Genomic DNA, 24,423 nt, shown 5'->3' with positions numbered 1-24,423 from the left:
AACACGGGAGAAGCCAAGAGCGAGTTATTCCTTGGATTTTGTGAAACACCAAGACGGTGAGAAACATGAAGCAGAAAATCCGTTTGCTTTTGTATAACCAGTCGCGCAGAGCGACCCTCTGTGTCTGTTGCCATGGGGACCGTGGGAAGGTGAACTGCCCAGTTCATCTCAGGGCCTGTGGGGCGGAGGACCATTGGTCAGTGCCGGGGTGGTTAGTGAGAGGCAGGCCCGTCTACCGGCCACACCTTCGCGCTGGGCACGTCTCTCCACTCAGGACACCTGGGGAGCCTCACCTTGCGTGGAAACGTGACTTGAGTCCTGGCACCCCCGTGGCTATTATGTGATCGTGAAGTCACTGAACATTCATCTCAGAAGGAGCCAGGATTCCTTCTTTCTACAGGTGAGGAAACTGAGGCCCTGGGGAGCAGTGGTGGGGGATGCCAGGGCCCCTCATCTGGGAATTACTTATCATGGCTGTGGCCCGAAACTGGGTCTCCTGATTCCTCTGCTGCCCCCTCCCCCAGGGCCGGCAGACTGACAAGGGGGCAGTGGGTCTGGGGGAGAGCAGTCAGCCCCCCGTGCGACCAGACTGGTGCTCATTTCCACGCAACACTTGGGATCATCAATATTTGGGTCAGAGAGACCCTTTTCACCCTTAAGGGGCGGCTGGGTGGCTCGGTCGGTTATGCGTCCGACTCTTGGTTTCAGCTCAGGTCAGGATCTCGCGGTGTGTGGGTTGAACCCCGTATTGGGCTCTGTGCTGACAGTACAGGGCCTCCTTGGGATTCTCTCTCTCTCTCTCTCTCTCTCTCTGCCCCCTGCTCCTGCTCTCTCTCTCTCTTTCTCAAAATAAATAAATTAACTTAATCCATTTTGCTCTTGAAATATTTAACTTACTGAGATGGTGATGGCTGATATTATGTTCTTCTTTTGAAAATAAAGTTTATTTTATGTGGGGGGGGGGGAGGGGCAGAGAGAGGGAGAGAAAGAATCCCAAGCAGGCTCCACATGGTCAGCACAGAGCCCAATGCAGGGCTCGATCCCACCAACCATGAGATCACGCCCCGAGCCAAAATCACGAGTCGGATGCTTAACCGACTGAGCCACCCAGGTGCCCCTGATTTTATGTTCTCGAAGAATCCCTCATGTTTTATTGCTTTTAAGGGAGAAAGATAATCAAGCCCAACAAAACACTGTGTAACTCATTACTAGATGCTGAGGAAGTCACATTAAATATGAGAACACAGAATGAAAGGGGACAAACGGACTCTCCTTGTGAGCAGGTCAGGGAACAGCAAAGAACGTATCGGTTAGGATTAGGCTCACCGCTAGTGACTCAGCCCGATCACAGAGGCTTAACCGCACAAAGTTAGCTTATCAGTTCACACAAAAGTTCAGAGGTAGTTGCTGTAGACTGAATGTTTGTGTCCCCTCCCCACCCCCCCCAGCCAAATTCGTATGTTGAGGCTTAATCCCCAATGTGATGGTGTTGGGAGGTGACGCCTTTGGAAGGTGCTTAGGTCATGAAGGTGGGGCCCACAGGAATGGTCTTATGACCTTATAAAAGAGTTCCAGAAAGTTCCATAGCCCTTTCTGCCAAGTGAGGGCACAGCGAGAAGACGGTCGTTTATACACCAGACAGCAGACTCTCACCAGACACCAAATCTCTGGGCACCTTGACCTTGGACTTCCCAGGCTTCAGAACCATGAGAGATAAATAAATACATTTTTATTTACAAGTCACTTAGTTTTTGGTAGTGTGTTAGAGCAGCTCAAACGGGCTAAGACATGAGGCAACCCAGGGCTGGTGTGGTGATGGCACAAAGTCATCGAGCTCCTTCCGTCTTCTGTTTTGCTGCGCATCACCTCTAATCGCAAGGCAGCCTCACGGTCTCAACTGGCTGCTGGAGCTCCAGCCATTGTGTCCGCCGTCAAAGCAGCAGAAAAGGAGACAGAGAGGAAGAAGGGCTGAAGCGCCCCGGCTTTTTGTGTCCCCATATAGGTCAGTCATTGGTGAAGGGGTGTCTGGGTGAGGGGAGGAGGGGAGGGGCAGCCCACAGGCATTTCTGGGCGAGGTGACTCCCACGGGCAAGTCTTTCTGCGCCAGGACTGTGCCCCAGGGCAGCCTCGCTCAGGCTTGGGGGGCGGGGGGCGAAGTACACTGGCCTGGTGAATGGGGGCTGGCAGAGGTGACCCCGTGGCCTTGTGTTTTGCTTTTGGCCAGCTGACCCCCACAGCTGGCTCCGGGTACTCCAGCCCACAGCGTTGGTTTCCCTCTCGTTCTGTTCCTCCCTCTCCGCCTGTTCCAGCTTCCCCTGAAACCCTGCTCCCCTTCTCTGTCTTCCGTTTTCACCCAAGACTTGCCTGCCCCGTTCCGTTCCTCTGGAGTCTCTCCCTGGCCGCCTCGGATGCCATCTGTCACTGACCCTCGGGTCCCCTCCGCTTCCGGCTGGGCCACCCCGTCCCGCCCACCCGGGCCCGTCGAGAAGGGAGACGGGGCCCAGCAGGACATCATCACCCTCGAAGCCACCCTGCCAGGCGCTCAGGTGAGAAGTCCGGGGTCCCCAGGAGGGGCCGTGAGGGACCCGAAGGGGCCCTGGGCCAGCTTAGAGCAGAGCAGGGCCATCACCTCTCTGCTCTTGGGTGCGACTTCGGGAGCTCTGTCCACTGCTCTCTGTGGCCGCCTGCAAAACTAGCCTTCCGGGGGCAGGATCCCCCACTGTCTGTGCTGTCTGCAATTGCGCACTGGGTCAGAGGGAGACAGTTGGGAAGGGAAACAGCTGGGCTATTTATTAGAAGAAAGAGCTGCCAACCCCAGACAACAGCAGAGAGAGATGCCTCTTTGAATAAAACAGGCCACCGCACACACTTCCTCCGGCGAGAAGGGCGCAGCGGGGGCCGTACTGACACCTGCGGGCCTCCCACGGGCCTGCGCTTTGCCCTGGGGTTTTTTCTGTATTTGTCCTTTGTCGAGAAGGGGTGTCGGTGCGGGGGCCCCGGCACAGCTGAACGGCGACATTCCCACCACGGGGTTCGTCAGCAGGTCCGGCTGGACGCTGGTGTTCTGCCCTTGAAAATAAAAGCCCGAGTTTTTCCTCGGGGATGCGGGGACGGCTAATTACTGACACGTAAACTTGCAGGGATTTCCAGCTCTCAAGTGGTTCTTCCTTAAGGCCGTAGAAGTTTGAAGATATTTAGGTATGTATTACTTTTTTTGGAAAACTTTTACAGAGAGAAATAGGGAAAGAGCAGCGGACAAGGGCAGAGAGAGAGGGAGAGGGAAAAATTCCAAGCAGGCTCCACGCTGTTATCTCAGAGCCCCACTCGGGGCTCGATCTCACAAACTGGGGGATCACGACCTGAGCCGAAGTCGGATGCTTGACTGACTGAACCACCCAGATGCCAACACCCTGCTTTTTTTTTAAAATAAGGATTTTATTTGCTTGTTCGTTTTAGAGATGGGGGGAGGGGGGGAAAGAGAGAGAGAATCTTAAGCAGCCTCCATGCCCAACACGGAGCCCAGGGTGGGGGGGGGCTCCATCTCGGGACGCTGACATCATGACCTGAGCTGAAATCAAGAGTTGGACGCTCAACCAACTGAGCCACCCAGACACCCCCTTTTTTAAAGTAGGCCTCATGCCCCGTGTGGCGCCTGACACTGAGGCTCAATCTCACGACCTTGGGATCATGACCGAAGCTGAGACCGAGAGCTGGACACTCAACTGACTGAGCCACCCAGGCACCCTAGATTTGTTTCTGTTGACCCGGATGGTTGGCCTCCAAGATATTCTGAAGTGGAAAACGCCAGTTGTAAACAAGATTATACGGTATTACCCACTTTAAAAGAACAACAACATGCAGACTCAAAACCTACGTACGTGCATGAGTTAGTGTGACTGCAAATCAGGAAGGGAAAGCAGAGTCGAAAGACATCTTCACCCCTAATATGACCTATCTGTCATCTATCATCGATCTATTTATCTATTATCTATCTATCTATCTATCTATCTATCATCTATCTCCAAACCCCAAGTTCACACAGATACTTTCTAATGCAATTCAACCCCCTAGGGCTCGCTTTAGGTTTCCCTCTTTCCAAATTTGTAAACTCAACTTCTACGACAAAAGACCGGCCTCCCGTTATCCTTATGTGTTTACCTATTAGAGCAACGTGACCAATCTCTTCTCACTGGCACTGCCTCCTCCCCCTAAGCAGATGCTCCCCTCTCCGATCCTGTGCTAGGAGATCGCCCGGCAGGTCTCCTCACCCTGCTGGACGCCCTGCCCAGGCTGTACCCGCCATGGATGTCCTTCTCCGTGTCCACCTTGCCTGGGCTCCAACCCATTGAGCTGGGCTGCCTCCTGGCCCTCCCTCCGTGGGGACGCCCCCTGACCTCGCTTGGGTTCCCACATCTCATGCCACCCCCATTACGTGGACGTCCCCTCACTCGGCTCTGGTTCCGACACTGGTATTGGGCCGCCACCTCCTTGTCTGAAGGCCTTCTTCACGCTCTTGGGCTCTGACACCCAAGCTGCTTCCGCCAAGCCTCAAAGACCCCCTTTTCTCTGTGACCGGACCCTGACTTCTTACCCTGGGCCTGCAGTTCTTCTGGCCCTCGCAGGGCCACCTGCCTGATAGCACCGCTTTCGGGCTTTGGACTGAAATGTTCAGGAAGAACTGAAGTTGTTAGCTAATTCTTTACCTCAAACGCTCCCAGCTACTTCCTGTTTCTAAACCCATCCACCGGTAGCCACTTAGCCCCCTTTTCATCATTCCCAACAACTCGAGGGATCTACAACAGTTGTTGCTGAGACGCGGAAAGCGGAATTAAGATGCACAGCCGCTGACAAAGGGGAGACGACGTTAGCATTGTTTGCTCACGGATGGAGACACACAAAATCCTCAAGAGAATCAGCTAAAAACTACTGCGCCGGTAAGGGAAGTCATTAGAATGTCCACATACAGAAAACCCACACATATCACTAGCTTTCTTGTAAACCAACAGAAACCATTAGAAGATCAAACAGGAAAAGGTTCCTTTTGCAACTGCCTTCACCCTCGGGGCTCCAGGGAGGCTGGGGGTCCAGCATGTTGGAGGGCCCGTCCTGGGCGGGGCCCGGCCGGGGACCCCCTTCGTAGGACCAGGGCACCCCAGCACGTGACACTCAATTTCACGACTTGTTTTCTTTTTCCGTCTGGGAAGCAAATGGGAGGGCTGTCTGCTGTCATTAAGTGACAGGAAGCTTTGTGTGCCCCTTTCTAGAAGATAAATTACACATTTCCAGAACGTGTACTACTTACAAAATCCCTCTGAGAAATCACTCTGCCCAGAATTTGCCTGGGTGTTTTTTAACGTTCTTACTAAAGAACAGAGAGAGGGGATGGCCCATGGAACCTGCTTCGAATGAGGACATTCTGCTCAGGAAGCTGCGCCCAGAAGGCGCCCCCGGCCACTCTCCGTGGGTGTGGGCAGACCGCCCACCCAGTCTGCCCCAGGAAGGCGACTCCTGTCCTGAGTAGGCCTGACATGTAAAAGGGAGAAGCCTCACCAGCACAGGGATTTGAAGCCATACGTGGTCATTGTCTGAATGTTGTGTGACATCACCTTGGGTCAAAAACCAGGCACCGACAAAGCCGCCCCTCTCTGAGACGAACAGCTGTACGGGGAGGGTCTCCGTGATCGACTAGGTGTTTTGTCGATTCATTGCTTTCACTCGTCTCTGCCTTGCTTTAGCAAAGCAGGCCTGGCCCCGAGGGCCATCCCTGGTTTGGGAAAAAGTCTGCGGGATGTGTGGGCTGTACGGGCCTAGTGTCCCTTTTGGGGTTTGAGGAGAGACCCGGAGGGCCCAGCTGCCATCCCACCATGGCTTGGGTGACCAGGTAGACAGTGGTGGTCTCGGATAGGCATCCAGGAGCAGCAGGTGTGGAGGGCAGGTGGTGAGTTTGGGTCACGGTCAGTTGGGGCACCTTGATAAGGGGAGTGACTGCAGGGAGGGCACGTGGATCCCGTAGGGCCTCTGTGAGCAGTATCGCTCAGAACCCTGTTTGTTTCGTGGCTGACACAGGCCCCCACTCTAACAGGGTGGTTCTTTGGGGATCGGAGTCAACTCAGGCCCCATGTCCCGTCACCCTCAACATGTCTGCTGACTCTCCCTTCCCAGCCTACAGCCACCCGAGTGAGGAGCTGCAGGTCCCCACGGGGAAGGACTTGGGGCACCATCGAGGCAAAATCTGCCACGACGTCCTGGGGACCTTGCCCGAGGGCACCGACCACTTACTTAGTAGGTCTGGGATCTGAACATTTGGTTCGGGTCTGGGGAACAGAGCAAGGGGCCATAATTTTTAAACTTAGGGTGGCCGCCCTCAGCCCCTGGCTCCCTCATTCTCGTGGTTTTTTGTTTTTTGTTTTTTTAATTTTTTTTTTCAACGTTTATTTTTGGGACAGAGAGAGACAGAACATGAACGGGGAGGGGCAGAGAGAGAGGGAGACACAGAATCGGAAACAGGCTCCAGGCTCCGAGCCATCAGCCCAGAGCCTGACGCGGGGCTCGAACTCACGGACCGCGAGATCGTCACCTGGCTGAAGTCGGACGCTTCACCGACTGCGCCACCCAGGCGCCCCTCATTCTCGTGTTTTATTGGACGTAAATGTTCAGCGGTGCCCTGTTGGCTGCCTGTCGATCTCGCCCCTTGGGCACCCAGCTCTGCTAACCGTCCCCTCAGCTCCTTGCTGGGAGAAACGCCTGCAGACACACTCGGTGCCGGTTCAGGGCCAAGGCCCCTTCAGGGATGTCATCGGGGCCCATTAATGGGTTGGGGGGAGGCCCGGATATCCCCTCTGAGGGGAAGGTAAACTGTGTACTGTCTTTTACCACAAAGAAGGAAGCCAGGGGCCTTGCTGGTCATGGGAATTGTGGCCTCCCGGCTTCTGGTGGTCCAGTCACCACCGGGTCCCTATGACTCTGGACCCTAACATCCCCTGGCAAGGGCCCTTGTGTGTCTCAAGACAATCCTGTGTCTCCAGATAGTGTCCCCGTCCATGAACTCTTGCTTGCCAGTCTTAACATTCCCCCCCACTTCGAATCCAGTCTAACGAGTAACTCTCCCACCCCCGGGGGGGTTGCCTGACTGCCTGTTTTCTTGCAGCAGCCCTCGCACCTCTGGGGTTAGTTTGGGAACCCGGAGAAGCAGACACCGTCTCACGGTGAAAGACAGAAGGGGTCTGGCCCGTGGGAGAAGAAAGGGCGGAATGTGGAGTGGCCAGGCGAGCTGGGGAGCCCCGTGCAGGCATTTCGGGGGGTGGGGGGTGGCGAGGTGGCCATCAGGGAGTCCTTGAGCCACGTGACCTGTCGGAGGCGACCCATCTCCCAGGAAGGGGTCTGCCTCCGAGTCCCTGCCCCTCCGTCCTGACCCGAGAGTGCATCTGCGCAGGCGCGAGTTACGTTCCCTGTGAACGGATCTGAAACGTACAACCTCGTGGCAGCCGCTCGCTCGCTGAAAAGAGCGGCTTAATAGCCCTGACTTGCTACAACCAGAATGACTGTCCCTCCGCTTCCTCTCTCTGTTTCAGTCGCATGCCTGCAGCCAGAATTTGCTTTTATTTTTGTTTTTAGCTTATTTATTTTGAGAGCGAGCGAGCACTGGGGAGGGGCAGAGAGAGCGGGAGAGAGACAGAGACAAGGCCAAGTAGGCTCTGAGCTGCCAGCACAGACTCAGACGCAGGGCCCGAACTCATGAAACTGAGATCGTGACCTGTGCGGAGAGTCGGATGCGCACACACCTGAGCCGCCCAGGCGCCCCCGGAATTTGCTCTTCTGTGAATGTCACAGCTGACGCAAGCCAGAGGCTCCTGGCCAGCCCCCCTGTTAACCCCTGTGCGTCCTTTTGTCTTATGAAACAGGCAGCCCCGATGTGCCTTGTCCTGCTTCCAAGTTAAACTTTCAAGACAGATGAGTAGCAAAATACAAGCAAAATAATCCTAAAGAACACAGAAAGAAGGAGTGAATAAAGATAAAAGCAGAAATAAAATGAACCAGAAAACACATGAGAATGGCAATTAAATCCAAAAGCTGAGTTGGGGGGTAAAGAATGAAATAAAAAGGATAAACCATTAGCTAACCTAATCTCTAAAAAGAACGGAAGCATAAATATACAAAATAAGAAACGATAATGGAACAAAATAATTTTTTTTAATGTTTATTTTTGAAGAGAGAGAGAGAGTGAGAGCAAGGGAGGGGCAGAAAGAGAGGAAAACACAGAATCTGAAGCAGGCTCCAGGCTCTGAGCTGTCAACACAGAGCCTGACGAGGGCTCAAACTCATGAACCATGAGATCATGACCTGAGCCGAAGTTGGATGCTTAACTGACTGAGCCATCCAGGTGCCCCAAGTAAAACAAAATGATTCTGCTGAAAATTATTAGATGGAACCACATGTCGATGGTTCAACCTACTATTTGTTCAACTCTCTGCAAATACATGTGAGCACCTGGATGGAATTAGCAATGTTCTATGAAAATTCACACGACTGAGAATGACCCCAGAGGAACTAGAAAACCTAAAACCTAAAACATATCAATTAACGTGGCATGAAAAAAAAAAGAAAGTCAAAGAACTACCTCCAAAACAAATAATACAAGGGCCAGATGACTTCACAAGACAATGCTACAAAATTTTTAAAGAACAGAAAATCCAAATGCTGTTTAAACTCAACATATAAGAAAATACAACTGTACATTGAGAGTGGCTGACAGAACTCTCAGCGTAAGAATTTAGGACTCTCGTCATCTGGGCTTGTGCTCTGCTCCCACCTCACCCCCACTCTTTGTTATTGTGAGGAAATCCAATTCAATATCCCATGGTATGGATTTCGCTGATTACATCTCCATGGTGTCATTTGACATGTTCCTCTGTCCACTGTTTTTCTCGTAAATTGGTAGTTAGATCTAAAGATTTCATCAGTCTTAGGTTTAATTTGGGGGGGAAATCCTACTTCATAGATGAGCTACGTATTTCCATCGGGAGGCACATAGTATCTGGCGGTCTCTTTTTGTGACGTCAACAACCTTCGATGATTATTGCTGACAACTATTTATTCCTCAGAGGTTGCTAAGTGGTAATATTCTAACTCTACCATTTCTTCTTAAGCTGGCTTCCTTCAGTAGAAAGAATATTCCCCTCATCAACGCTTTGGCTATCCCAAGGTACATTTCATATGGGAACAGTAGGATAAATGCTTGACTCTGTCTCTTAATCTTCAGTTTTCCAAACAGAGTTGGTTTCTTAGTATTCCCCAAAGGTGACCAATGAGGAATTTTACCTTTTGCTTTTCCTATCATTATGAACTCACTATTTTAGACATATTTGGTATGTTTTGATCTTTTGAGGTGACTAACCTTGCTAATGCTCAAATTATCCAATTTTGGGCTGTGGCATTCTCTTTACTCGTCAATTCATTCACCATGACTCTAGTAATCTTTGATAACTCCTTGCCTCTGGTGTGAATATGTTCTGGGCTCTCCATCACACTGCCCGTCCCAGGCCTGGAATCAGTTATTCCTCCAAGGAGGCCTGGCTTCCTTTTAGTGAGAAATGGTATTGGGGCGCCTGGGTGGCTCAGTAGGTTGAGCGTCTGACTCTTGACCTCAGCTCAGATCATGATCCCAGGTCGTGGGACCGAGCCCCATGTCAGGTTCTGCACTGAACACAAAGCCTGATTGGGATTCTCTCTCTCCCTCTCTCTGCCCCTCTCCCCTGCTCATGCACTCTCTCTCAAAATAAAAATAAATAAACAGATAAATAAAAAGAAATGGTGTTAGTGACCACAACTGGGAGCTGGGGGAGCATCTTATTTCTGGATTCGTCATTGTTTTCATGTTTGTTAGTGGCCCTCACTAGCAAATTACAGACTTACGCAGTTTTTGTTAGGCTTGTTGACTTTACACTACACTTCCTTCTCCCACTCCAAAAATTCCAGTTACAGTGAGTTGAACCTAATGCTTATTTTTTTATGCCACAAACGCACACGCAATAGTTTCAGAGTAATGCTACAAAACTATGACCAATAATATGAATAGCAAAAATCAGTTTAAGCCCTCTTCGGTGGGGGTGTTTGTTTTGTTCAGAGGCTATATCCCCCTTGGTGGGTAAAATCAAGATGCTGTGCTTTAAAGTCACTTGGAATAGTGCTCTCTATGGGGATGGGTCACATGCAGAGACATGGAGAGGGTCATCTGTTTTATTTTGCCCTTATTTTAAGGGATTGCTTTGTAAAGTGTATTATTGTTTCAAAATACGTAAAATATTAACATCAAATCTATAAAACACGCATATTCAGGGAAGACTGACACCTAAACCTGTTCTCTCTATCCTTCCTATTCCTTCTCTCCTCCGATAAATAACAATTTTTAAAACTCACTTGTTTTTTGCTTGCTTGTTTGTTTTTCCAAATGAACTTCATAATCAACTTGTTCAGCTCCAGCAAACAAACAAACCAAAACTCTGATGATATTTTTATTGGACTGCATTTCCACCTCTAACTTAATTTCAGGAGAACTAACATCTTTATGATGTTGAGTTTCCTTGTCAGAACACAGGATGTCTTTCTATTTGTTCGCATTCTTTTGTTGTCTCAAGAGGGCTTTCTAGTTTTGTTTCCCATGTAGGTTTTGGATGTTCTGGAAGACACAGAAACACGCTGCTCAAATGTCTCTCCAGTGAGAAGCAGGCAGTTAGCTGATCGTCTCCAGCAGGTACTTTTTCCAGGACAAGATGCTGCACCCAATTCCAATGCGTGTGCGGGTTTTCTCCCAGCACCGAGCAATTCTCTCACGCCAGCGGGTTGTCTACAATTCAACTCAGTTCTGACACTCCCTACCTGGAGATAGTGTCAGACTCCAGAGGTTAAGGACTCAGTCCCACCAGGCTGCACTCCCCACCTGCCACTGCCCCTCCTTCTTTTACCGGTAGCAAGTTTGGGTTGTCATATGTGCATCTGATCAACAGATCAGGTGGGAGTTTCTACAGATGGGAGTCTCCCATGACTTCCTCTTGGGTTGGATTAATTTGTTCGATTAATTAGCAGAACTCAGAGAAACATTGTACTTATTGGATTACTGGTTTATTATAAAAGGATATAACTCAGGAACGGACAGAGGGACGAGGTGCATCAAGCACAGAGCATGGGAAAGGGGTGCAAAGCTTCCATGCCTTCTCTAGGGTGCCACTCTCCCCAAATCCCTATGTGTTCCCCAACCCAGAAGCTCTTTGAACCCCATCCTTTTGGGGATTTTGTAGAGTTTTCATTTCACAGCTGTGATTGGTTAAATCATTGGCTGTCAATTCCTCTGATAATCACATTTGCAATATTCCTCTCCTGTCCCTGGAGGTCAGGCAGTGGGCTTGAAGCCTCCAACCTTCCAACTCCATGGATTGGAACGGGCCTCGCAACCAGCCAGATCCCTCTGTGGGGCCAAAAGTCACCTCGTTAACATTACAAAAGACACTTTGTGGCTCTCATCACTTAGGAAATTTTTAGGGTTTCACCGGAGCTCTGCCAGAAATAGGAAGACGACCAAATATATATTTCTTATTGTACATCACAAAATATCCGAGTCCACCTCTTGTGTTGGTTATGTTTTCAGGGGGGCCCTGGCCATCGGCTGAGTCAGGCCACTCTAATAGCCTGGCTATTCTTCTGACCAACACAGGACGATGCTAACTCCGGATCTCCTGCTGGGCTGGTGGGGACTGTCACAGATGAGGGGTCTGAGGGCTCTTCCTTTCCCACACAGCCTCCTTCACTTTCAACTTTCTGCACTCTGACTCCATCCTGGCAGCTGCTTCCCCGAGCACACAAACTGTGACAAAGGCTGTAGACTTGAATGAATGAATGCTTTAGATATGAATGAAGTATGTTTTAAAGTGGTTGCTGTTCTTACGTATGAAAGCTATCAATTTTTCTATGTTCATTTTGTACCTTGCTACTTAACTGAATTGTATTGTTTGTAACAGTATTTCCATGGCTGTTTGGGGGTTTTCCACTGATAAAATCGCATCATTTGTGGATAGTGAGAATTTTACCTTTTTTTTTTTTTTTTTCCTAATTCTTACGCCTCTTCTTGTTTTTTTCTTGCCTGATTGCATTGGCTAATACTCCAATACAGTGCTAAACACTGTCTTGTCTTGTTCCTTGACAAATCCTTGACTTGTTCCTCACTTTAGTGAAAATCTTCAAGTGTTTTCCATTTAATGCAATGTTGGATCATATATATATATTACATATAATATATCATATATATATAATACATAATATGTTATATATATATTATATATGTGAAATCATGTTAAGAAGATATCTTTTTTTAAATGTTTATTTTTGAAGGAGAGAGGGGCAGAGCATGAGCAGGGGAGGGGCAGAGAGAGAGGGAGACACAGAATCCAAAGCAGGCTCCAGGCTCTGAGCTGTCAGCACAGAGCCTGACGTGGGGCTCGAACTCACGTACCGCGAGATCATGACCTGAGCCAAAGTCGGATGTTTAACTGACTGAGCCTCCCAGGCACCCAAGGAGATATCTTTTAATTCCTATTTTATTGGGTTTTCTACATGAACGAGTTTTGGATTACAAATGTTTTGTAAAAAGCTGTTAGATTCTCTCTGTTAATTTTCTAGTTAAGGGTGTTGCATTGACGTTCAGTAGTGAGATGGGGCTGTGCTTTTCGGAGTAGACTCATCAGGTGTATGGCTTAGTTCTTTCCTGGTTAGGTTAGCTGATGATTTGTCTTTTTTTTGAGGGTTTTCACCTTCAGAGCCAGATTTTTTATTATTACTTCCACTCTTTTTTTTTTTAACTCTTTAAATTGCTTTATCCTTATTTTTTCTTCTGTTTTCTTTTAGCTTACTCTGTCATCCAGAGTAGTACTCTACTTACGTGACATTAATACTATACATTTTCCCTGGATAATTGCTTTTGCATATCCCATCGGTACTGATATGTTTTCAGTCCATTTTATTTTCAAGAAGCTGGGTAAATTCATCTTGTAGGTTCTGTTTGCCCTACAAGATGTTTGCCCATCTTGTAGGTTCTGTTTGTTTAATAGTATGTATCTTAATTCCAGGTAGAAGAGATTTTTTTGTTTATTGTATTGCTGACATCACAACTTTTGTCGTATTATGATCGGAGGATGTTGCTCATACAATTTCCATTCTTTGAAGTTTACCAAGATTTTCTTTGTGGCCTGACATACGGTGAATTTTCGGAAAGTTCTTTGTATCACGCTATTATTTAACATTGTTAAAGAGCTGATGCCAATTAGATGAGAAAGAGAAATGAGGCAAACACAGTAGAAAGGAAGAGGTAAAATAATCATTATTGTCACATGTTATCGCTGAAAAACCCAAAAGAACCCCCCCAAAATCTGTGTAAACAAAGGTAATGCAGAAGTGTGGTTGTGTAAAAAAGTGTGTACAAATCACTACCCTTCAAATATAGGTATGCATTATATTAAATATATTCTATATTAATTACGAATATGATATAATCATATACATATATATTTAGAAGCATAGTGTAGGACTAGTTATACAGTTTGTAAACATTGTGTGTAAAGCCATATAGCTACCCAGAGATGTTTATCCAAGCAAAGAGCTTGTGTTTATGGGAAAAAAGGGGGAGCCCCAAAGACATCTTCAGGCTTCGCCCTAAACTTTCCTCCCCGCGACCCTTCTGATCGCTCCACAGAAATATCAGAGCGGCCAAGAAACCGGCGTATCTAGGAAGAAAAGAGGTCGGAGAAAACAGTCAGGGTCACGGTCACGTGAAAGAAGAATGGAGAGGGGTGCCTTGTGCTTGGAGTGCAGAACAACGGGCCTTCAGGGAGGGAGGAGAGAGGGCGATAAGGAGACAGGAAAAAAGATGGGCGAGTCCCCAGTTCCTTCTGCCAGAGAGAAGAGGCTATTTGGGGGATGGATGGCAACAATCCCTAAAAGCAGATTTCATCTCTCAAGGGACCTTTGAACAAACAGGATCCGTGCACCAGTTTTTCTGAAAACAACTGTAGGAAACAAGCCGATGCCGTTACGACTGCAAAATTACTGGCAAGAAATACCCTTCGGGGACCGTTCTGAGGGCAGAGCTTTCATGGGGGACCCGCGTTTGAAAAAGTGAAACCTCGTGCGTTTGCTCTTGAAGCTGTAAAAGCTTTCTCGTGTTCTTGCATTAAACGGCGTTGTCAGGGGACTGAGAGCTTTTCCCTTCACTAATGGCCCATTATGGCCTCAGAGACCGACGTCTTTAGAAACGCCATGGTTCCCTTGGCCAGCCCTGGTTTCATCGTGGCGGGAGCCACCCGAACTTCTAAGTGCGGCTGCCAGGCTTTTTTCTTAAATGTGGAGAATGCACAGCGACCGGGAATTATCCTGACAAACTGACGTCTCCGAAGAGAAAGCTGGGCCATAAACCTTTTTGCTAACGCAGTGCGGGCCGAGCGATTTCTCAAGGCTGCCGTTGGCTGGTGCTCCCGCGGAAGGCCGCTGGGCTTGGAGCCAGAAGTCTTTAGTTAAGCCCTAGATTCACCATGAACTCGGCTTGTGACCTTGAGAACCACTCAGCCTTCCCCTAGCTCCGTTTTCTCCTCTGTTGGAGAGGAGAATGAAGTCTTCCTATCTCACAGGATGGCCGGGAAGGTTCAAAAGAAGATGACGCATGCAACCAAATGGTACGGGGCCTGGCATGCGATGAGGGTCTGCGGAATTGAAACCCGGGCCCCTTGCTAGTTTGGGGCAGTGACCGCCACACAAAGTCCCCTGGAATCGCCCGGGAAGCTAGAAAACCAAAACGAAACAAAACCCAAACTCACAAAATCCTGGCCGACCCAGATCCCTGTGCCTGCCCCAGACCGATTTTTTTGTGGTTCTGTGTCGTCTCTATATGTCGGGCACTTGGGAGCCCCTGGTCCAGAGTGTTGCAAGTTACAAAAATGTGACCACCAGCCGCGTCTCCCGGCGGGCACAGCGCGCGATGCCCACGTTCAGCAGGCAGCGGGTTCTATGGCGCCGCAAGAAATCTTCCATCGAAGTTACTGTGGCAGACTGAATTCCCTCAGAATCAAATGTCATCACAAAACCTGAAACCTAAGTGTTACCGCGAGGCAAATTTCAAACAGAAACAATTGATATTAAACACCAAGCTGTCGGAACTCAGGCTACTTCGTCAACGCTGTAAGAAGTTCTCGAGAGAATGTTCTGGAGGGTGGGGGCTGGTCTCCCCTGGGGAAGGCCACCTGGCTACTCCAGGAGGTAAAGGTTACCTCAGCCAATCCCCCGAAGTCTGGAGGGCAACCCGCACCAACAACCCTACCGGGGGCCCATCATACCGAGCATCACGCAAGGGGACTTGTCACAGACCTGCCCCTAAGGCTTGTGGGGCGGGCCGGGGGCACAAGAGGACTCCCGTGGCCCGTCCGTCTACTATGAGGTGTTAGAGGAAGCAGAACCCCTTCTCCTGTCTTGACACGAGTACCTGGAAGGCAAGGAATGCTTTTAGAATTCCTGAGTGAATCGGGGTTTCGTGTGGAAAGGCGGCCGTACGATGACCTCCAGCCCCAGCCCAACGCCAAGGTCTGCCCGTCTCTTCTCTCCCCATGCCCGGGAGTCAGGAGCCTCAGCTGCCTCCAGCCTCTCCAACGGCCACTGCCTGGCTCGTCCTTGGCCCCAGGAGCCTGTGTGCCCACCAGCCCGTGTCCCCTTCGGGAGGGTGGCCCCAAGCACACTGGGGGTCATCTGAGTGGGAGTTCCCAGAAGCCTGGGCACCTGGAGCACCATCTGGGTCGGGAGGGGCATGGGCTCCAGGTGGGCGCATCTCCTCGGCCTTGACCCACGGGGAGGGGTAGCTGGGGAAGGTCAGAGCAGCACCCGAAAGCGTGGGGCCCAAGGCAGTGTCCGTGGCGAAGCTGGCTTTATCAGAGTAGTAGCGCAGTGAGGGGTCATGTGGGGCAAAGAGGACTCGCCGAGTGTCCCAGCATACGGTCAATGGCAGTGGGTGCGGGCACTGAGGACATGTTCCCGGAGACTAAGAAGCAGGATGGGCTGAATTATCTGAGCAAGGAAGGGAGTGGCGACGTGGGGGGTACTTTAGACAGAGGGAGATCTTGGGCAAAGGAACGGAGCTAAGAGACAAGGTACGGTGTCCAGGAGTCATGTGTGAGTCTTGGGGACGAGAGTGGGGGTGGGGTGGGGGCTTAGGGGAGGGTGGGAGGGTGTTCATCGGGAAATTAAAGGCAACACTTTATGAGCAGGGGGAGGGGTGGGAGCATCCTTGGGTAAGGCATCTTCACACACAAAAGGTGCTCGGGGCATCTGGGTGACTCCGAGTTGAGTGTCCGACTCTTGATTTCAGCTCAGGTCACGATCTCACAGTTTGTGGGTTTGAGCCCTGCAATGGGGCTCTGCCCTGAGAGAGGCTCCGCTCAGGATTCTCTCCCTCTCTCCCTCTCTCTCTGCCCCTCCCCTGCTTGTTCTCTCTCTCTCTCTCTCTCTCTCTCTCTCAAAGTAAATAAACTTTAAAAAAGTACTCTCATAAAATGGACTGTGGTCACCATATTTGCGAATTCCATGAAACATCATCTGCTGAAGCCCAGATACTAAAACCATCTAATGCTTTTAAGTTAAAGATATCACATTAACTTTCTTTGTTAGTGTTTTTAAAGCTGCAGAATAACAAACTCTGTTCCTGTACTAATTTTGTTTTTAAGAGCTGCATTTATTAGGTGTTTTTATAGCACTGAGAGTTTTCATAGGCTTTGCAAGCTGCAATATTGTTCCAAATAAACAAATTCAAGTCTTGCCCTAGGATATTACAGACAAACAACACAGAAATCTTTCTTCTTCTCCTTTTCTTTTAGATTATCCGACAGGCTTTTAGGACTGCTTGTTGATGGTACGAATCTGAACAGCGGAGGCCCCCAGAGGGGAGGGAAATGTGAGTTTTGAATATGACTTTTCTACTAAACAAATGAAATGGAATGGAAATCCATTGTAATAAACTCCACAGGGCATGCCTGTTCTCTTGGTGCAGCAAAAGTCCTTTGTCATGACTGTGCGGTTGGCATTCAAAGTCCTTGCTTACAGTGACTAAAAATGAAACGGTACAAGGAGAAAAAAAGAAGTGCCTGGAACCCAGTAGGGGGAAGTGGGCAGTTGGCTTGTCATTCAAAATCTCTCTCTCCTTCATCGTGGCCGGTTCTGTCTAGATGCCGCCATGGCATTAGAGGAAGGTGCAGTCCTGTCACGGAGGTCTCAATCTTTTCTGTGACTGGCTTTGACACAGGTATGAGAAACAAGTCTGGCCGAAGGGAACCTCTTCTAGCCCTTGTGAGATTTGGGTGTGATGCCCAGACAGCTGCAGCCATTTTGCAACCATGAAGACCATGAAGCCTTCCTCGACACCCTCGCCTCGGGAGAGCGAGGCGCTTGTCTAGTTATTGGATTAATGTCTGAGTCTGTCAGGCTGGATGGTCAGATCCCCGCAGGCAGGGACCCCATCTGGGTGGTCTGCACTGGGCAGCTGAGACATAGTGTGGTGCCTGCCACATAATGGGAGTTCAGTAAACTTTTTTTTTGTTGTTGTTAAGTTTATTTACTTATTTATTTTGAGAGAGAGAGAGAGAAGGCAGCACGAGTAGGGGAGGGCAGAGAGAGAAGGAGAGAGAGAATCCCAGTGCACGGCCTGATGCGGGGCTCAAACTCGTGAACCATGAGATCGTGACCTGAGCACAAACCAAGAGTCAGTCAGATGCTCAACTGACTGAGCCACCCAGGCACCCCCAAAACTTTTTTTTTTTAATAAACGAAGGTGTTGAAGAGACTCTGTTGTAATCTAATCAACCACCAGGTCACGAGCGGGTTTGCATTATGCAGACCTCTTTTGACAGGGATTTCGAGGGTCGAGGGAGCCTACCCCGTGCTGCAAATATGTCAGAAGACTTGAATGTTCTTTTGTGGTCCCAGGCAGAGATCCCGATCCGAAGTGTCAAGGATTTGTATATTTCAAATTCAAATGTCTTTGATCTTTACTTGGTGTTTTGACCTAAAAAAGAAAGAAAGAAAGAAAGAAAGAAAGAAAGAAAGAAAGAAAGAAAGAACGAACTGCACAAATTGTCAGGCTTTTGGTTGCTGGAGAGATGGTGGGTGTTCAAGCCTTGGGAACCAGCCTGTGCATTCTCTGCGTGGGGAAGAGCATGTCAGTCGGCTTTGTTCTCAGTGGGTAGATTGTTCTGGAACCCGAGGAGGAGACAGACAGGTATTCCACAAGATTAGTCACCGGAGAACTGTCTCTGTCACGTGATTTCTTCCTGTAATTGTTGATAGGAATTTTCTCTGTGTGAAAGAACGAGCGAAATGAGACATTCATTTTATTTCATTGAATGAAAGCAGTTAGAGCTTCCTGGCTAAAGTAGTTATTGTTAAACTGTAAATTTAGATGGGGTTGGGGAATTAGGATGTATTCTTTTTTTTTTTTTTAATGTTTTTATTTATTTTTGAGACAGAGAGAGACAGAGCATGAGCAGGGGAGGGGCAGAGAGAGAGAGGGAGACACAGAATCCAAAGCAGGCTCCAGGCTCTGAGCCACCAGCAGAGAGCCCGACGAGGGGCTCGAACCCACGGACCGTGAGATCATGACCTGAGCCGAAGTCGGACGCTTAACCGACTGAGCCACCCAGGCACCCCAGGATGTATTCTTGATTAAACTGTAGTAATTGGCAGACTTCCTGGCCCAAAGCTTACAATGACAGCCACCCTGTCCCCCTTATGCAACAAGGACCATGTACTTGTATGTTTGCGCTTTTCTGCGTGTGTTTCTTTCTTCCTTTCAAAGGACTAGATCATTTCAGCCTTACGACAACCCCGTGAAGGATGAAGATCTGTTTTACAGACGAGGAAGCGGAGGTAGACCGTTCTGTGTTTTGTTTAAAATCTCGCACCTACTAAGCACAGCAGGGCCTAGAACGTAGGACTAGCCTTTTCCTACTGTTAGAGCCATTTTCGTTGGAAACCGGGGTGAGCCAGATGAGACAGGAGGGAGGAGGACTAACGGACAGACCAAACCCACCGTGGTAGCTTAGTCTACGGACACGTGGCTCAGTTCAGGAGAACACGTGGCTCACAGGAGGCCGGGGCCCGGGGAGGGGGCACCTCAGAACGGTTGGCCCCGTCCTTGCTGGGAGAGGACAACATCTATATCTGAACACAGCTCAGGGAAGGAGCCAGCGTTAACATGGACCCAAAGGTGTTTGAAACTCATCCAGCGAGAGTCAAAACCCTGCCTTAAGTGCGTTTCGATGTGCTCGCTAACTCAACTTTTGACAAATATTGTCTCCTAAAAGCGTTGCGTGCTGTCTGGGTGGGTTTTTGGATGTATAATTCATCTTCCTCCTTTCATTTGGCAAGCTGATTTTCTACATATTCACGATGCCTTGGCAGATGCCATACGACTGAGCCCTGTAGTTAATCTGTGTAGCCCCACATGTTGTAAATATTGCATTGCTGGGATGAAATCGGCCTGTTCATTTCTTGAGTGTTTTCTTGACGTGGTATTTTATGTTTCCGGCTAATTGTTTATTTAGCATTTTTGCGTTGATACTCACGAGTGATATTGGTTCGTAGCGATCTTATATTCCTCCCGTCTTTATCAGGCACAGGTACCAATGTTACACTTGATTCATGAAAGGAATTCGGGAGTCTTTCCTCATTTCTAATGCTCTGGGGAAAAATCTGTACATATGTTCACTGTCAGAAAAATTCGAAGGCAGAGAATGCCCCTTCTTCCAAATAAGTTACGAGAGAAAAAATCCACCAAATCCAATAACGCAATTTCTCATGTTCTTCACCCGACCTCAGGCTTTGTAGAAAGTGAAGTCCAAGGGTGCCTGGGTAGCTCAGTTGGCTAAGCTTCCGACTTTGGCTCAGGTCGTGATCTCACAGCTTATGGGTTCGAGCCCCACGTCGGGCTCTGTGCTGACAGGTCAGAGCCTGGAGCCTGCCTCGGATTCTGCGTCTCCCTCTCTCTCCGCCCTTCCCCTGCTTGCGCTCTGTCACTCTCTCTCTCTCTGTCTCAAGAATATATAACCATTTAAAAAAAAGAAAGTGAAGTCAAACCAGGAAAAACAGAAGCAGGAGAGAAGAGTGGTGCTGGTGAGGAGCCTGAAGCTGGTCCACAGCCATCGTCACAAAGACAAAATGGACCCTAAATATGAAAACATGAAGAGTGTATTTGGATAGATCAGGACACAGACTCCAGGAAGGGACTTAAAACGACGTGTAGTTCGAAGGAGCTGTCTTTAAAAACGCCAGCTTCTAGGGGTGCCTGGGTGGCTCAGTTAAGTGTCCGAGGTCGGCTCGGGTCCCGATCTCGCGGTTCGTGAGTTCGAGCCCCGGGTCGGGCTCTTTGCTCTCAGCACCGAGCCCGCTTCGGATCCTCTGTCCCTGCGCTCTCTGCCCCTCCCCCCTCTCAAAAACGCATAAAACATTAAATAAATAATAAAAGCCAGCTTCTGAGGCTAGAAAGGCAAATAGGGAGGGAGAGAGGAAGGAGTCTTTTAAAACCTGGGTGCTGGAGGGGGGCAGGAACAAGAGGAGAAAGTTTGGGGTCTAGCAAGAAAGATGAGCCACACGTGGGAGAACATGCAAACAGTGCCCTCGCTGCCGAATGAACCAAACAAAAACATCCACTCAAGCCCCTGGACTTGCCCGCTGACAGGACAGAGTGAAGTTCAGCCGGGAGTCCAGCAAAACACCGACGCCACGGGCACCGATACGAAAAAGATCGATGGGTCCACCCGGTGTTAGCAGCGCCCCAGACCAGAGGACAGTTCGAACAGAACTAAATATACTCAAAGATGCCTTTGAGGATAAAACCACGGTGGATCAGAAGTTCAAAAACTAAGAAGAAAGATGTAAACGACAACAACTAGGAAGAGATCGAGAAAAGGGCGACTGAGTTCAGGAAAAAAATTGGAGAGGGGCGCCTGGGTGGCTCAGTCGGTTGAGCACCAGACTTCAGCCCAGGTCATGATCTCACGGTTCGTGAGTTTGAGCCCCGGGTCGGGCTCTGTGCTGACAGCTGGGAGCCTGGAGCCTGTTTCTGATTCCGTGTCTCCCTCCCTCTCTCTCTGCTCCTCCCCCACTCATGCTCTGTCTCTCTCTGTCTCAGAAATAAATAAACATTAAAAAAAATTTTTTTTTGGTTTATTTTTGAGAGAGAGACAGAGTGTGAGTGGGGGAGGGGCAGAGAGCGAGGGAGACACGGAATCTGAAGCAGGCTCCAGGCTCCGAGCTGTCGATACAGAGCCCGACCCGGGGCTCGAACTCACAAACCGTGAGATCACGACCCAAGCCGAAGTCAGATGCTTAACCGACGGAGCCACCCAGGCGCCCCTGTAAGACAGTTTTCAAAACGGACAAGAACTTGGGGAACGCTGCACCCTAATGCTTTCCGGCAGAATCTACTAGAGAATGAGCTTCACTAAGCAAGAGATGACTGAGGAGGCCTCTGCACAAGGAGTGAGGTGGGCATTTTAGGACCGTGGAGGAAGATGGACGGCTGAAACCGAGGTGAGGTCGGGGTGGGAAGAGCGTGGGTTGGGCAGTAGAATGCATCTAAGCCAAGGCCAGGGGTTACCTTCCCATCACTTGAAAAGACACTCCTTTGAAATATTAATAATAATAGTAATAGTGAATGACATATATTTTATGTACTTTATAGAAATTATCTCGCTGAACTTAATGTATGTTGCTTACTTGTCACAATTTCATTCTTACGACAACTCTGTGAGGTTCTCTTACTCCTGTTCACAGATCAGGAAACTGAAACGTGAGAGGGTTTGCACAAGGGGATGAGGTTCCCTTAATGCAGTGGCATATCGGGAATCTGGATCGGGTCTGCCTTTCTCCAAGCCTGTACTGTCTCCCACAGTGATTGTCCTCAAAGAGCAGGATATGAAGCTGTTATCAGTAATGCATGCCTTCATGTGAATGAGTTTGTCAATATTAGCAATTCACATCTCTTTAGCACTTTACCATTGGCAAAGCACTTTGACATATACCATGCTGCTGGGTGGTCATAACAACCCTACAAAGTAGGTAATATAATCTCCACTTTACAAAAGAGGAAACTGAAGTCCAGATACTTGTGGGATGATAGCTCGCAAGTGAGGGATGGAATAGTGATTTGAACTGAGGTCTTTTGGTCGTCGAGCCATGGTTTTTCCATCACCACGAGCGGAGTCTCCTCGACAGCCGAGAACAGGGCATTGAGAGGACAAGCGCAGGGGGAGACACGCAATTTTTAAGTAGAAAAAAAACGTTCAAAAGGAAAACAAAAACTGAATGTAACTTTACCCCAAAACTGAAAAAAAAAAAAAATATCAACATTGTTGAGGATTAAGCAAGTACAGATTGGGACTGTGCTTCCTGTCTGAATGGGACCAGTTCTCGAAAACCCGGACTGTATTTGTCTTGAATTGTCTGAACTTGGCTTCTGTCCTTTCGCCATGGAACATTCTTCCTTTTCACCTGACCTGTCAAGACACACCTTATCCTTATCCTTCAAGACCGAACTCAAACATCGTCCGCATCATTCTTTCAGCAAGAAGGGAATCGTTCCTCTAAATTTCTGAGCACTTTCTTTTTTAAGCCAAAACGCATTTATTTTTATTATACCTTTTTTAGTTGAAGTTCACAGCATGTATAGAACCTTAAAATAGAATTTATAAAAGTTGTTAGAGAAGGGGTGCCTGGGTGGCTCAGTCGGTTGAGAGTCTGATTCCTGGGTGACTCTCAGGGTGATCTCAGGGTCAGAGGATCGAGCCTACATCAGGGTCCACACTAAGCATGGAACCTGCTTGAACTTCTCTCTCTCTCTCCCTCTGCCCTCCCCCCACCCCAGTTGTTCATTCTCTAAAAAACAAATGTTGTTAGACAGATGGAAACAACTACAAATTCTGCACATCACGTCACAGCCTCTTAGATATATACTACATTTGATGGGTGTCCCCATGCACTTTTTATAAATGCTATTTTTTAAACTGGAAGTTTTGATTTTGAGATGATTATACATTTATAAGTTATTCTAAGAAACAGCACAGCGAGACCCCATGTTTTCTTTACCCGTTTTCCTCTAAGGGGTGGATCTTTCAGAACTGAGTCCAATAGCACCGCCATATTGACATAGACCTGTGCCTCTGATTCAGATACCTCGGTTTCACACGTACTCGATTCTGTGCATGTTTAGTTCTGTGCAACCTTATCACGTGTGAAGGTCCGCATCTCTGACACCATAGTCAAGATACAGCATGGTTCCAACACTACAACGATCCCTCCTGTCGCTGTCATATCATGACACCCCCCTCCCTCCTCCCTGCACCCCAACCCCAACTCCTGGCAACAACTAATCTGCTTTCCTTTCTAGAATTTCATCATTTCAAGAATGTTGCCGAATGGAGCCTTATGGTATATAACCTTTTGAGATTGGCTTTTTCATCCAATCACTTCCTAGATCTGCAGTCATTATGTTTGGCTATGGCTTCTATCACTTGGTCAAGTTCTTTAAACATCCCATGCCTCGATTTCTTCACCTGTAAAATGGGGATAATAATTTCTATCTCACAGGGTTGCTGTCTGTAGATGTTGGGGAGACACCATCAGAGAGAGAGGGATGCTGGGACCATACCCTCGTAGAGACAGGGGTACTGTGGACACACTCTCAGAGAGAAGGATGCTGAGAACACCCTCAGAGAGAAGGATGCTGGGAACATCTTCAGAGAGAGGGATGCTGGGGACACACCCTCAGAGAGAGCTGCTTGCCCTCGGAGAACCAGGACCTGTGACTACCTGTCCACAGAAGCCTGATTCAGAAGTTTAAGTGCAGAAAGGGACCATCCTGAGGCGTTGTAGCATTAGACGGCACTGACAGCAAATGTTGTTAATTATCTGATCAACATAGGTATGATGGATTTTCAATCTTATTTAAAGTTTATACTGTCTCCAGGAAGCTGGGTAACATGCTTTCTTATTCCATGTAAATCTCTAACGTGTCTACACAGCTCTCCGCGTGTCTGCTCATTATGTGGGGGGAGAAACTTTTTGGCACTTTTCATGCTTTTCCCCAAAGAACACCTCTAACCAAGCAAAAGCAATCTGATTCCCCAGCTGGAATGATGTAAGTGGAATTAAATATTTTTAAATGATGTCTCGATAGTTGTTGAAATTCCTGAGCCTCTGCTGTGACTTGACAGCTTGGTAATTGCTAATTTGCTTTTATGCTAATTGAACCGGATCCTACTTGACGGGTTTCAAGTTAAGCTCTGGGACTTGTGATTGAGTCAGGGGGCTTCTCCCACATCCTCCCACCGCCCCCGGACCCCGGGTGTC

General features: G+C 48.7%; 1 long non-coding RNA gene across 1 annotated transcript; it reads left to right on the top strand.

The window, feature by feature from the left end:
* The first annotated feature begins 1,607 nt into the window (after nucleotides 1-1,607).
* On the top strand, nucleotides 1,608-24,239 carry LOC121044097 (uncharacterized). Its single transcript, XR_005797123.1, has 3 exons — nucleotides 1,608-2,002; nucleotides 2,359-2,546; nucleotides 23,662-24,239. It is a non-coding gene; the product is annotated as an uncharacterized LOC121044097 (long non-coding RNA).
* The last annotated feature ends 184 nt before the right edge of the window (nucleotides 24,240-24,423 follow it).

The sequence above is a fragment of the Herpailurus yagouaroundi genome, unplaced genomic scaffold (assembly GCF_014898765.1).
Source record: "Herpailurus yagouaroundi ecotype Mexico unplaced genomic scaffold, PumYag 188, whole genome shotgun sequence".
Classification (NCBI taxonomy): domain Eukaryota; kingdom Metazoa; phylum Chordata; class Mammalia; order Carnivora; family Felidae; genus Herpailurus; species Herpailurus yagouaroundi.
Note: the sequence above shows the minus strand (reverse complement) of the source record. Positions and strands in the feature narration are given on the sequence as shown.